Below are 14,451 nucleotides of genomic sequence, written 5' to 3'. Positions count from 1 at the left end.
TATACTACAAAGCTACAGTAATCAAGACAGTATGGTACTGGCACAAAAACAAAAATATTGATCAATGGAACAGGATAGAAAGCCTAGAGATAAACCCATGCACATATGATCACCTTATCTTTGATAAAGGAGGCAAGAATATACAATGGAGGAAAGACAGCCCCTTCAATAAGTGGTGCTGGGAACACTGGACAGCTACATGTGAAAGAATGAAATTAGAACACTCCCTAATACCATACACAAAAATAAACTCAAAATGGATTAAAAACCTAAATGTAAGGCCAGACACTATAAAACTCTTAGAGGAAAATATAGGCAGATCACTCTATGACATAAATCACTTCAAGATCCTTTTTGACCCACCTCCTAGAGAAATGGAAATAAAAACAAAAATAAACAAATGGGACCTAATGAAACATAAAATCTTTTGCACAGCAAAGGAAACCATACACAAGATGAAAGGACTACCCTCAGAATGGGAGAAAATATTTGCAGATGAATCAACTGACAAAGGATTAATCTCCAAATATACAAACAGCTCATGCAGCTCAATATCAAAAAAACAAACAACCCAATCCAAAAATGGGCAGAAGACCTAAATAGACAGACATTTCTCCAAAGAAGATATACAGATTGCCAACAAACACATGAAAGGATGCTCAACATCACTAATCATTAGAGATATGCAAATCAAAACTACAATGAGGTATCACCTCACCCCGGTCAGAATGGCCATCATCAAAAAATCTACAAACAACAAATGCTGGAGAGGGTGTGGGAAAAGGGAACCCTCTTGTTCTGTTGATGGGAATGTAAATTGATACAGCCACTATGGAGAACAGTATGGAGGTTCCTTAAAAAACTTAAAAATAGAATTACCATTGACCCAGCAGTCCCACTACTGGGCATATACCCTGAGAAAACCATAATTCAAAAACAGACATGTACCACAATGTTCATTGCAGCACTATTTACAATAGCCAGGACATGGAAGCAACCTAAGTGTCCATAGACAGATGAATGGGTAAAGAAGATATGGCACATATATACAATGAAATATTACTCAGCCATAAAAGGAAACGAAATTGAGTTATTTGTAGTGAGGTGGATGGACCTAGAGTCTGTCATACAGAGTGAAGTAAGTCAGCAAGAGAAAAACAAATACCATATGCTAAAACACATATATATGGAATCCAAAAAAAAAAAAGAGGTCCTGAAGAACATAGGGGCAGGACAGGAATAAAGACGCAGATGTAGAGAATGAACTTGAGTACATGGGGAGGGGGAAGTGTAAGCTGGGACGAAGTAACAGAGTAGCATTGACATAGATACACTACCAAATGTAAAATAAATAGCTGGTGGGAAGCAGCTGCACCGCATGGGGAGATCAGCTCGGTGCTTTGTGACCACCTAGACGGGTGGGATAGGGAGGGTGGGAGGGAGAGGCAAGAGAGAGGGGATATGAGGATATACGTATACATATAGCTGATTCACTTTGTTATACAGCAGAAAGTAACACAACACTGTAAAGCAATTATACTCCAATAAAGATGTTAAAAAATTAATTTAACAAAACATAATGGTTTAAAACAACACATCATCTCACAGTTTCCTAGAGTCGGGAATCTGGGGAAGGCTTAGCTGTTTGCTCTAGTGCAGGTTTTTTCCATATTTTGATCAATGTGCTATCTGGGCTGCAGGCATCTCAAGGCTCAACTGGAGAAGGGTTTGCCTCTGAGCTCACATGGTGGGCAAGATTCAGCTTCTCACAGGATTTTGGTCAGAAGGCCTTGGTTCCTCCCTGGCTGCTGGCCAAAGCCACTCTCAGTTCCTTGCCATGTGGGTCTCTCCATAGGGCAGCTCACAACATGGCAGCTGTCTTCATCAGAGAGAGGGGGAGAGGGGAGGGAAAGGATGAAGGGAGAGAGGGAGAGGGATCATTTAGTTCAAACCCTCTCCTGTAGGAAACAAATGAGTTATTGTTCATCATACGGACACCAAATAGTGTCTCCTACAGATTATATCCAACAGCGAATGAATCAGATTCCAGATACAATAGCAAAAAAATGCTTTGTAATCTATCCTGAAAACTGTCACTTCTTCATCAGGCCAGGGACATGAGAGTATTTTGGGTTTTTTACTTAGAGCAGACAAGGAGCTCCCATCAGAGCTGGTAACGGGGAAACAATGGGCCACTTTTAGGAACACATTTCTTTCTGCTGCAAAGAGCTTTCCATAGAATGTTCTTCTCCCCTGTTATTCCACCCCCACCCCCTCTTCCTCCCTCACCAGCAGAACCTAAGCACACATTATCTCCACTTCATGCACTCTCTGCCATCCTAGGGAGTGAGAAATTGGAAATGAAACACACTATATGCAGATTGGTTTTAATCACCTGGAACGGATGGTGTGGAAAGTGGCAGGTAAGTGCAATTTCGAATTTCCTTTGGATGTTTCTTAAAATGCAGAAACAACAAAGAAATTAAATGGACTATCAAATGTCAGTGTCAGTTCTGCCTTTGATCAGCCAGGCTTCACTGTGTCTATACATAACCCTACTACTATCTAAATCTGTTTCCTCACTTCTCCGTTAATTAACTAACATTTGATGAGCTAAATGCAAGAAGATATACACAGAAACAAAGCAGTCACGTTTTACTTCTTGGCTGTGGGAGAATGGTAGGGAGCCCAGTAAATGCATGTTAGCCCAGCTCACCTGAGCTCTGCACTATAACAGGTAATTGCAATAAATCATCCTTTGCCCCGTGATCCCAGCCTAGTGAAGATTAATGGCAGTAGACACTAAAGCTGCCAACTTGGAAGATTTCTGTGGTGGTGGAGAGGAGGCTATGCGTGAGGAATGTGTGATAAAATGCTATGCTGGGAACATAATAAACAGGCTGGAAGGGAGCCGAGGTCCTCCTCCGTAGTGCAGAGACATTAAGACCTGTCTGATTGTGATGACAGACAGGTATATGAGCACACTGGCAGCTATAAAAAAAAATAGCTAAAAGCTAATGTCAAGATGTGATGTAGTCCTGCCACCTGCCATCAGAAGTCATTATGGCTTGACTCCTGATGGAGAGTCAGGATGGTACTTGTTCATAGGTAGAGCAGAGGAAAAAATATTGTATCTGACTGCAACATTTGATTTGTGGCCCTGATGGCATGACTGGCCACACTGTCACCCTAGTGATGAAGCAGCAGAGCCAGACACTGGCAACTCCTCACTGGAGAGGATTTGAGGGCTGACTTGCTTTCACTGTCTCCAGTTAGGAGGAAGCCAATGAAGGGAGGAAAGGATGGTCTGAAGACATTGACTGAATGCTGTCTACTCAAAGGAAAGACCAGGCTGGACACAACTAGAGATGTGTACATCAGCCCAGGAGCTCCTTGTAAAATAAGAGTCTCAAGAAAGCCAGGAGACCTGCAAGGCACCAGCCAGAAACTTCTCAGCAGGTTTTGTGCTTGTGTACCTGGAAGTAGACCTCCCGTGTGGACGGCAATGTGTTCTGGGGCATAAAAAGAGTGATTGCCAAAACACAGGTTTTGAACCTTTGAATGCTGAGGAGGAGATAAGAAAAGGGGTTGAGAGCTGTGTTGAAAGGCCCTCTCTTAGTCTGCTAGGGCTGCCATAAAAAGTACCACAAACTGTTGGCTTTAGCAACAGAAATTTATTGTCTCAGTTCTTGATTTCAGGCTAGAGGTCTGAAATCAAGGTATTGGCAGGGATGGTCCTTCTGAGGGAAGGATCTGTTCCAGGCCTCTCTTCTCAGCTCACAGATGGCCATCTCAATGTGCACATAGAGTTCTCCCTATATTTGAATCTATTGTACCTCCAATTTCCCCTTTTCTGAAGGACACCAATCTTATTGGGTTACAGCCCACCCTAATAACCTCATTCTAACTTGATTATCTCTACAAAGACCTTTTCTCCAAATAAGGTCATATTCTAATGCACCAGGGATTAGGATTTAAATGCATGAATTTGTGGGGAACAAAATACAACACATAGCAGGCCCCTAGAGGAATCCACTGGGCCAGTATATATGGAAATTGAAAGTTCTCATTAGTCAGAGGAAAAATGATCAGGTGTTGCTGCAGTGGAGGGAGGTCAGGTCAGTAGGATCTGGTGGGAGGCAAAGACTGTTGGGTATGTGGGGCAGATGTGGGTATGATGTCAACAGGTATGAGGATAAAGGCAGGGCCAGCATGAGAGGGCAAATACCGCTGGCAGAGCTCAAGTGAAAGCAGGCAACAGAATGAGGGACCACTAAATGGAAGACAGACTTTGAGGTCCCAGGCAGCATCAGTGGACAACCCAGGCTGTCTGAAGTGATACAGAAGGACAAAGGAAATCTTTTTTGATAAAGACCAGAACATTGTTATGCCCTTTGGTTTGCCTTGGTTCAGATCTTAGTCAACCCTTTAAAGGATAGAGCTGGTCATACAGGCCCTGACCCTGCATGGAGGCAGCATGTCCTTGTCTACCCAGAATCTACAGGGTTAGTGCCCATGGGACATTGGGCATTTTACTAGGAGGATCCAATCCTCCATGAACTGGGTAGGAAGTTCCTTCAAAACACTCACAATTCACTTCATGAAGGTATTTGTCCTTTGGGACTTCCGGTGCAGAAGACAGAAGACTGATATGTGGATTCTTGACCAGATTTTGACAATACCATAACAAATTAAGGATGATATCGCCACAGAAATATCTGTTACCGTTACTCTGGATATAATTTAGAAACTTTAAATTATGGGGGTATGGGGTGGGTAGGGAAGAGAGGAGGAGAGAGAGACAACTTTGCAATGAAAAGAAAGAAAATATAATTGCTTCATAGGGTTATCCCCTTCTATCTCTAACAACTAAATTTGAATAAAACATTAGATTTTCAGTCATTTTGTCTGAAACATTATCTTGATAACTAACCAGAAAAATGGAGGTGTAACATACCTTACTTCAAACTACATGACTCCTCAACAATTCTATTCTCCAGGTAAGGAAATACGTCAAAGGAATTTTTTTTAAGAAAATGAATGGTCCTCTTTGCATTAACTCATGACTTTCTTACATGTCCTTTAGGATTTAAAAGTTCTTATTGTTGTCTCTTCTCAAAGGTGTCTTTAGGATTTGAAAATGAGATTTGAACTTAAATCATTTCACCTGTTAAGTATTAAAAAGAAGTATATAATTATGTTTATGGTATAAAACATTCTTTTCAATAACTGAAGTTTAACTACAGTATCTAAATTTGAGAACCTGGAACCTTGCTCTTCTATGGTATTCCATGAAAAAGAAATTCTACTCAAGTTTGAAAGCATCATAGCAGACATTTTTACGATTGCAAATATTATACGGTGAATAACTAAGCATGTGAGTCAAGCATTTCTCTAAAATTCATATGTTTTCTACCCAGGGATATATTCATGGCACACTTGTGGCCTGCAACCAAGTTTTTATTTCTTTGAACAGGAAATTAATAGTGGACTATTAACTTGAAAAATCAAGACCAAAAGTAAGATCACTTAGCAAAATGGTTCCCCCTACCAAATAAATTCCCATTTATATATTAATTCAATTTACTGCTATTATCTTTCAATATTATTATTTATTAAGCACCTAATGTGGGCTTAATAAGCTTGATAAGCATATTGATAACCTTAATAAACACTGCCACATAACATCGTCTCAAGTTTTCTTTACAACCACCCTGCAAGGTAGATAGTATTATTCCCAATTTGAAGGTATGATTGAATCTCAGAGGCGTTACATACCATGACCAGAGGTACCTCAGAGATGTGTAACCTGTGCAGTCACGCAGGGTCTTGCACTGAAAAGGACTCCATGCTTGGTTTAATGATCTAATGCTACTACCTTAAAATTCTTATGTTTTGAAAAATATCTCATTTTGCACTGGACCCCACAAATTATGTTGCGGGTCTTGACCAATGTCCCACAGGTCTTAGAGGAATGAAATCAGGATTCAAAACCAAGTGAGAGTGATGTCAGAGCACTCCACCATTCTGCTTTTGTTTCGCTGGATTTTATCTTCTTACTATCATCCTTTTTCCAAAAATGTCTTAACGATGACAGTGTAATCATATATATGAAATAATATGAGTATCAAGTGATAAGTGTAATGACAAATTGTATTTTCCACAGGTGACCATAACAACATCACCCATTCTACATGTTCTTCTGCAGTGTGACCTTGCCGCTCCCCCATCACAGGGTGAAATCTAATGTCGTTCCCCTTAAACTTAGGCTGGCCTTCTTGCTTTGCCTTTGACCAATGCAATGCAGCAAAAGTGACATCCTGGGACTTAAGAAGCACTATCAAAAGGAGACTAGCAGCCACTGTCTCTTGAATTCTAGCTCTTGGGATGCTTCTTTTGGGACCCCAATTTCTGTGACTGTGAGAAGCCCAAACCACATGGAGAAGCCACTAGAACATGTGTAGATGCTTCAGTCCACAATCCAAGCTAAACTCCCAGTCAACAGCCACCATCACACCAGCCACGTGAGTGAGTCAGACTGGTCAAGCCTTCAGACGGGAGAAAGTCAAGCATCCAGCTGAGCCCTGTCACCACAGAACCATGAGAGAGAATAATAAATTATCTTGAACCACTACATTTAGAGATGGTTGGTACATAATACTAGATAACCAGAACAAGTATTAAGACAAATAAATGATTTTTTCCTGATTTGTTGTTCTTGTCTTTTTTTACTGGACGTTGTTCTACTGACTCAGAGTTGGTCTGTGTATAACAGGTCAGTTGATTGACCAATAGGAGGAGTTACTTTAACTCCTTCAGGTCATTAAGTTTCTATTTAGATGTCATTAAGTTAATACTAGATAAATATGTTCACTGCTAACCTGCCATCTGAAAGAGATAACACCCTTCTAAAGGCTCCTAACGTCTTCTTCAAGTAACACAGGCTGGGAAGAGATGTTCTACCAGTAAACCCAAGTTCTAGTTCTTTAAAATTAGCTTACCAACATCACTCATCTAAGAGCTGACCCTCACAATTTCAATTCTTTAGACTCACTCTAAGAATTAAGATGTCTCTCCAAACACTATATAATCTACAAAGAAGCAATGATGTACTTGTCCACACAATTATTTGCATGCATCTGCCCATCCTAATAAGGTGTTTCCAGAGAGAAGCTAACAGCAGAAAACTGACCAATAGGTGATAAGTCACATAATCAATTATTAGGCAGAAATATTATTTTTCCTCTGCTCTTTTGGAATCATTGCTTAGCCAACAAGCAGCAAACCTGCAAAAGATATTAAAATAGCCAGTTCCTATCCTCCTAATTCTACAAATGACTATCTGTACCACACACACACATGGGGATACTCATACACATGAAAGTAGAGTGTGTGTGGTACCTGGGACAGAGTCAGAATCTAAGAAACATGTATTGAGTAAATAAAAAACACAAGAAGTCATTGGTGCTTCAAAAAGGAAAAGTTCTTAAAAAATAATCTGATCATCTACCAAAAATTTTACCTGATGTGCTATAACACAAAATAAAACCAATCTGTAAGTTCTGGTAAGTTTTATCAACTCTCCTATGTCTTATGTCTGCCTATCCTGTTTCTCTCAATTACCAGAAGTTATACACTGGTCTTTTAGTAGAGCATGCTATGTTTTGGTAGAACGTCTTGTGAGGTTAAGTTATGTTCTGTGTTAGGAAAATCATTAGAACTTATCATTCCAGTCTGACTTCCTTCCCAACGTAGCCATCTATGCAAAATATTCCATTTAGAGATTGTCCAGCCTCTACCAACCTAAATTATTTTCATATAACACACTCTCCTTGCTTCTCTCTCACTCTCTCTCTCTCTCTCTCTCTCTCTCCCTCTCTCTCTCTCTCTCACACACACACACACACACACTTCACAAGTAAGCTTTCAATGCATTTTCTGTACATTTCCAGTCTCTTAGTGTCAATGGGAACTTGTGTCTGGAATTAGGGCCATTCACCATGAATTCACAAACAGCTTACAAGTTCTCCAAGTCAGCAACTATCAGATCTGCTGCAGAAATCCTACCAGACATGATTTCTGGAGAACCACGGAGAGGGCTGAGAATCTGCTTTGGGTTAGCCAGACTGTTTCCACTGAGCACATCTGACTCTGTTAACATTTAAGATCATGTATCTCCCTAACCCAGAGCTTGTGACTTGCCAGCAGGGATAAATAAGGCAGCACAAGTCCTGAGCCTGGGCCTGAGGGTTATAGTTTCTGAACAGAATCAAATCATGGACTTGGACTTTCCTTAAGTAATAAGGAATAAAGATGATTCAGGCTGAAGCTGCTGAGAAGCATGGAAATCATTAGCAGGCTAAACTGTACATAACCACCAAAGTATTAAGAACTCTCAGTAAACAAAATGACCAGCATATCTGATCTCCCAAAGTCCCCAAATTGAGAAACATGGCCAAGAGGACTCATAGCCACCCTCTGATCCAGCCTCCTTCCCCTTGCCCAGTGATTTCTCCACCACTAAATGCTGGCTTCTCCCTTCCTGCTGCTTTCCAAAGCACCACTTCCTGGGTCTTGTTTTTCTGCTATCTTGGATTCCACCCACAGCCTACTTCCAGGGGTGAGAATGACCTTGGAGTCTGGACCTTCCATGGGATCTATGTATTAAATGGGGGGAGAGGAGGGTTGCTGCTTTCCTACTGTCTTCTGTTCTCTGACCATGATGCCACTTTAACATTAGCAGGGGCTGATGTATTCATGCCTGCCTTCAAATTAACTGATTAACATTGAAATGATTTATCTGTCCACTGACCTGTAGGGGTAATCTGCTCTTCTCCATGAGGGAGGCACCACCCCTTTCCAAAGGGTGATCTTCAGACATGTATAGGGACATTTCATTGGTATCCACAATGACCGGAGGACACTACCAGCATTTCATGGTGGGACCAGAGATGCCAGACATCCTGCAAAGCCCAGGAGAGTTCCCTGCAGCAAATCATCCCACCCAAAATGTCAGTCGCCCTCCATTGAGAAACACTGACAGAGCTGACTAGCTAAGGAAGAATCTTTCCTCTCTCCACTGCACGTCTCCATCAGATTGGGGAGGCACGATGGAGTGGAGAAAACATCAGAATCCGGGTCGAGGGCCAAGGTTTCCGACACAGCTCCCCCGGTGACAACTGGACTTGGGCAAATTACAACTTTTCTGAGCCTGTTTTTTCATCATAAAATGAGGACAAAACACTTAATTCATAGAGTGAGTGTAAGGATTAAATGAGAATGTACATAAAATTGTTAAGTGTAGAAATGGAGAGGATTTTATTCACCTTTCAGCTTTCCAAAGAAAGAAAAATAAAGAGGGAGAATGGATGCTGCTTCATGGGGAAGCTGCAAGAAGAGGGTACCCCAGTGGGGGCTCAAGGGTGGATTTTTGAAAGACTCAGGAAGTGTGTGATGCTGGGTGTTTGGGGCCAGGGAGCAGTAGAAGGGGAAAGTGAGTTTGAGAGCCAGCTGCCAGCAGGATACTAGCAAAATATTTTAACTGCTCAATGTGACCTCCAAACCATCAGGAAAAGTAATAGAAAAACATGCTGTTGTGAGGTTACATGTCTTGTGGAAACTTGCAGGGAGTAAATTTTGCATCAAGTTGGCTCAAAAATAGAACCTGTGTGGAGGCAGGAGAATTAAGCTTGGGGTCAGAAGAGATGTTAACCAGGATGTAGAGCTGGTGATTCCAATCCAGTTTATCTGAATTTCAAACATATAGAGAAGTAGCCGGTCACAGCAGTATCAAGTAGGTACTGAAAACAAATATTTTTTAAATTGAATTAAATCTCAACACTCCCATCCCCTACCATACTATGCCATAGAGACTCAAACTTATAACTGACCAGTATTTATTGAGATCTTAACTATGCTTGTCCATCTTGCAGTGACTATAAAGAAGCTGAAAGTGCAATCATGTCCACAGGTATACAGGCTTCTAGAATGGGCTTTGGGGTCAAATAATCCCACATGCAATCCAGGGCTATCATTTCCTTACAGCCTCATCTTGGGGCATGTCATCTTAACTCTTGAGTCCCAATATCCTCATCTGTAAAATGGCAACAAATATAATGCCTATGTCAGAGGAATGTAAGATAATCCATGTAAATGCACACTATTGTTAGTGGTACTTAATGGGACATGAGACTCAATGTGTCTGCTAAAGTAAAAGGAACTAAAGTGTATCAAAATTTCCATATGTTTGCCCTTTTTGAGTTATCACATTTGTACACTGCAGTCACCCATGATGGAATTAAGTCAGAATAGATCATGAGACATGAAATCCTGCTTTTGTACACCCATTGATCCCTTGATTCTTTTACTGAAATCCTAACACAGCAGTTTTTGGAAATGAGGAACAGGATCCCATTAAAAGAATTTCTGTGATTGTATAAATTCACAGAAACATATTGCTCTCAAACTACTGAAAGCAGATGCCTCCCAGAGAATTGAGCAGACTCAACGCTTCCAAAATCCTGCCAGTGTCTGGCATAACATGGATACTGCATTAATGTTTGCAGAAGGAATACTTTAAACGTATACTCTAGCTATTGAGATATTTGATGCCAGTGAACCTGCTTCCCAATGTTTACATGCTGAAATGCTTCCTCTCTATTTTGAAGTGAGTATGACAGAAATCTGGGTTAAATGAGCTGACAATTTGTGGGACTAAAATATGTGACAATACTACCTTACAAGGTTCCTCCTTCTTCTAATGGATGGAATTGTGCCATTACACATGAATCCAACCAGTAAATTATTTTACATAAATCTAGAAGTGTTCTCTTTGCATGATGAGAATAAAAGACTCAAGAGAAGCTTCAGCATCTAATCAAATAATGTTCTCTCAACCCATGTACACATACCTGTAGGCTTCATCAGTGGTGCTGTCTTAATGAGAAAATGATTTGGGGGAGATGACCAGTATCCTATAAACAAGACCCTAAACCATCCCCCGTGTTTAATCATCAGGCAACATCTTTAGATTATAAAATCCATGGGAGTAGCTGTAGATTGTGTCTATTTTGTTCATTACTAGATCCTTGGTGGCCAGCATAGTGTCTAAAAAGTAGGAGGTGTGCAACAAATATTTTTAGAATAAATGCTTCCTGAACTCCAATCTAATTATTTTGAACAGCATCTATGTTGGCACTCTGGGAAGGGATGTGGCCTCCTCACCAGGTTTCAAAGTGTTTAATGCTTCACCCTTTGGGAAAAGAAGAGAAACAACTATTTTTAAACCCCACCGGCAAGGACCCTTGACACATCCGAAAGATGAAAAGGAAGGTGCCAAGCAGTAAAAAGTAGTGATAGTGCCAGGAAGACACCTATCTTTCTGAACAGAGATCTGCATCTAATTTACTTCTGTTAATACTGAGTAATTTGTGGAGAGGATCTCCAGACTTCCAGCTAAATTTCAGATCAAAGATGCTGCAGGCTAGTGAAGAGCCCTAATATGGAAAGTTGTTAGAGAATCATCAACATGTTTGTGCATGTTATTACTTACATTACCCTGTGGATGTCAACAATAGTATGAAACAGTAAGGGCAGTGGACTCTCACAGAGCACTCTGCTTCATCTTCCATATGTACTGTCTCACTTAGTACTCATTAAGCCTCTATGAGATAAATACTGTTGTTCCCATTGTTTCAATTGCAAAAACTCATCATTCAAAGAGCATGAATGGCTCCACAGAGGTCTCACATGTGCTAAATGATGGAGTCGGGATTTTAAATCTGAAAGCTCTGATAACTAGATGAATTTCTAGTTAAGCAATATCTTAAGATTTGTCTCCACCTTCTTCCTCCAAACTTAGATGAAGACTTAGATGACAAATAAGAATAATCTGGATATTGTTGTGTCTATTTTTCTTTATTCATTTCTACCACAAGGGTTAGCATGATCTAGATCATGAAGTACTATAATGACATCCCAGGGCCTGTCTCACACAGGTGTCAGTGTGGAGGAACTGGAACAGGATAGTCATGTTCAAAAGGTAGGAGTTTCCCTTCATCTGCCATTGCACAAGCAGAGCTGATAAGGCATTTGCCATTAGAAGACTTAGACAAGTAATTCACCTCTCTACACCTCCTACAGGGGAAAGAGCATGAGCTTTGGATTCAGAAACAGAGGGAGGACACCTGGGAACCCACCAGAAACAGAGTGAGGAAGCTATAATTCTTTGGTCATTCCACCTATTGCAATGGAGTCATCAGGCATCTCTGTATTCATTCATGTCATGCAAAGATGGTCTAGATCTTTGCTACCCAATATGATAGCCATAAACCACATGTGGCTATTTAATTTAAATTAATTAAAAGCAAATAAAATTAAAAAGTCAGTCCTTCAGTTGCAATAGCCACTTTTCAAGTGCTCAGTAGCGCATGTGGCCAGTGACAACTGTATTGGACAGTGCAGATCTTGACCATTTCTAGAACACCCCAATCATAACAGAAAATCTAGATTAAAATCTAAAATCTAGATTAAAAAAGAGAGCAAACCCTTGCTGGTCAATGACTGGTATTTAAAGGAAAAGGGGCCATGTGCTTTGATATTAGTGTTAGTTTAATGATAGGTTTCTTTTCTCATTGGTTATATTAGTCCTGACTCATCCAGCTATAAGGGGAAAAATACCCAACTTGAAAAAATCTTTAGCAAAAATAGAATATGTATTTGTTTTTATAGTTAAAAAAAATCTAGGAATAAATCTCAGCTGGATCCAAGGATTCAAACCTCTCATTAAAACTATATCTCTGAAAAAAAAAAAAAAACTATATCTCTGTATCTCTCAGCTCTATTCTTTCTTATGTTGGCTTTCTTCTTAGGCTGTCTGTACTCATATGAGGGCAAAAGTGGCCCCAAGTAGACTCAGGCTCATGTAATTCTTTGAGATGTACCCACAATCTCAAATTGGTCCGCCTGTATCAGTCTCCTTATCCATGCCTATGTCCAGTGGTATGGATTATTCTAATTGGCAAGGACCGAGTGCCACTTCAGAGTGAGGGGACAAGGAGAAGTTCACGCTAACCTCAATCACATGGACTAAGAATGGAAACAGGGTGGTTTCTCCAAAGGTATCTGAAGCTAGCAAGCAAACACACACACACACACACACACACACACACACACACACACACACACACAAAACACATATCCACTACAGCTACCTAATCAATTGAGTCCCTATAATTGCTAACAATGGCAGTAGTATTAGGTAGTGGTATTAAGGTGAAGTGCCTCCAGAGTAGTTTTTGCTGAAATACAGGGATGTTTATTAAGGACTGCTATTCATCAGAGAGAGTTTACAGCGTAATAGAAGAAGAGGCATTATCTTTACATATTTAAAAGATAAAAAGTATCCAAACACACCTGGTTCTAGTTTGGACTCTGACTTATGAGCTGTAGGACCTTGGGCAAACTCTAGTCCTAACTTCTCTATGCCTCAATTTTCTCATCTTACAATGGGGGTAATAATACTAACCTTATGAGGTCCATTTTGAGGATAAATGGGACATTCCATATAAAGTGCTTAGCACAGTGTGGAATGAATAATTCACTATACAGGCTAGATATTGTCATCTCTGTGATTACTATAACCATCCAAGGCAGTATAGGATAAATGTCCAATAGTAGTAAAAACATTTTGTGTTTTAGGAATTAGGAACGCAAGCAATTGCTGTGAAGTGGTGTGTCCCAGAAGGATTTGACAGAAGATACAGGACAGAAGCTGAGTTTGTAAGCACAGGCACACAGGCAGAGGCAGAGTGGGAGAGCTCTTCTCACAGCAGCACCAAGAAACTCATGCCCGTGTCTCTGAAGCCACATTTCTCACTAAGGATTAGAAAGCAACAGAGGGTGCGGGTAGAAGTTTTCTTTAATCGTCATCTGCAGACAAATTTGAGAGGCAACCTGATTTTTTTTTTTTAACATTAATAAAAAGAGCACAACAAAACTGAATCAGAGAAGCCAGGCGTGTCTCCTGTGCCATTCCTGCACTGAGCTCTCGGTGCTGCCGGTGGCTGATGGTGATGAGGGCTCCGGGGTGAGGGGGAGGAGGGAGCCTGAGTATACGATCTGGTAGGGCTCAGTGCATCTTCCAAATGCCTGTCTGTCCACGGGGGTGGAGGCCTCCGAACAGCCGCTGTGCTGCTTTGTAAACAAGTGGGGGACACACTTCTTTAACCTGGAATCCTGCAGCTGAAAAATGTGTTTACCTCTCCAAGGATTTGGCTGGAAATGCTTCAAAGATTTCTGCTTGTCCCAGAAAGCTGGAGCTCAGTATGAAGTGATGTGCTTCATTTCTGAGAACAGTGCTTTCCTTGGGTGAGAAGAACAGTATTTTCCAGCTTGGCAGTAAATAACATTCTGACTTGGGCAAGAGCACAGGACCAGATTACCTCAGAGGTA

The sequence above is a fragment of the Balaenoptera acutorostrata genome, chromosome 17 (assembly GCF_949987535.1).
Source record: "Balaenoptera acutorostrata chromosome 17, mBalAcu1.1, whole genome shotgun sequence".
Classification (NCBI taxonomy): Eukaryota; Metazoa; Chordata; class Mammalia; order Artiodactyla; family Balaenopteridae; genus Balaenoptera; species Balaenoptera acutorostrata.
The sequence above is the reverse complement of the archived record's forward strand: the minus strand, read 5'-3'. Positions refer to the sequence as shown.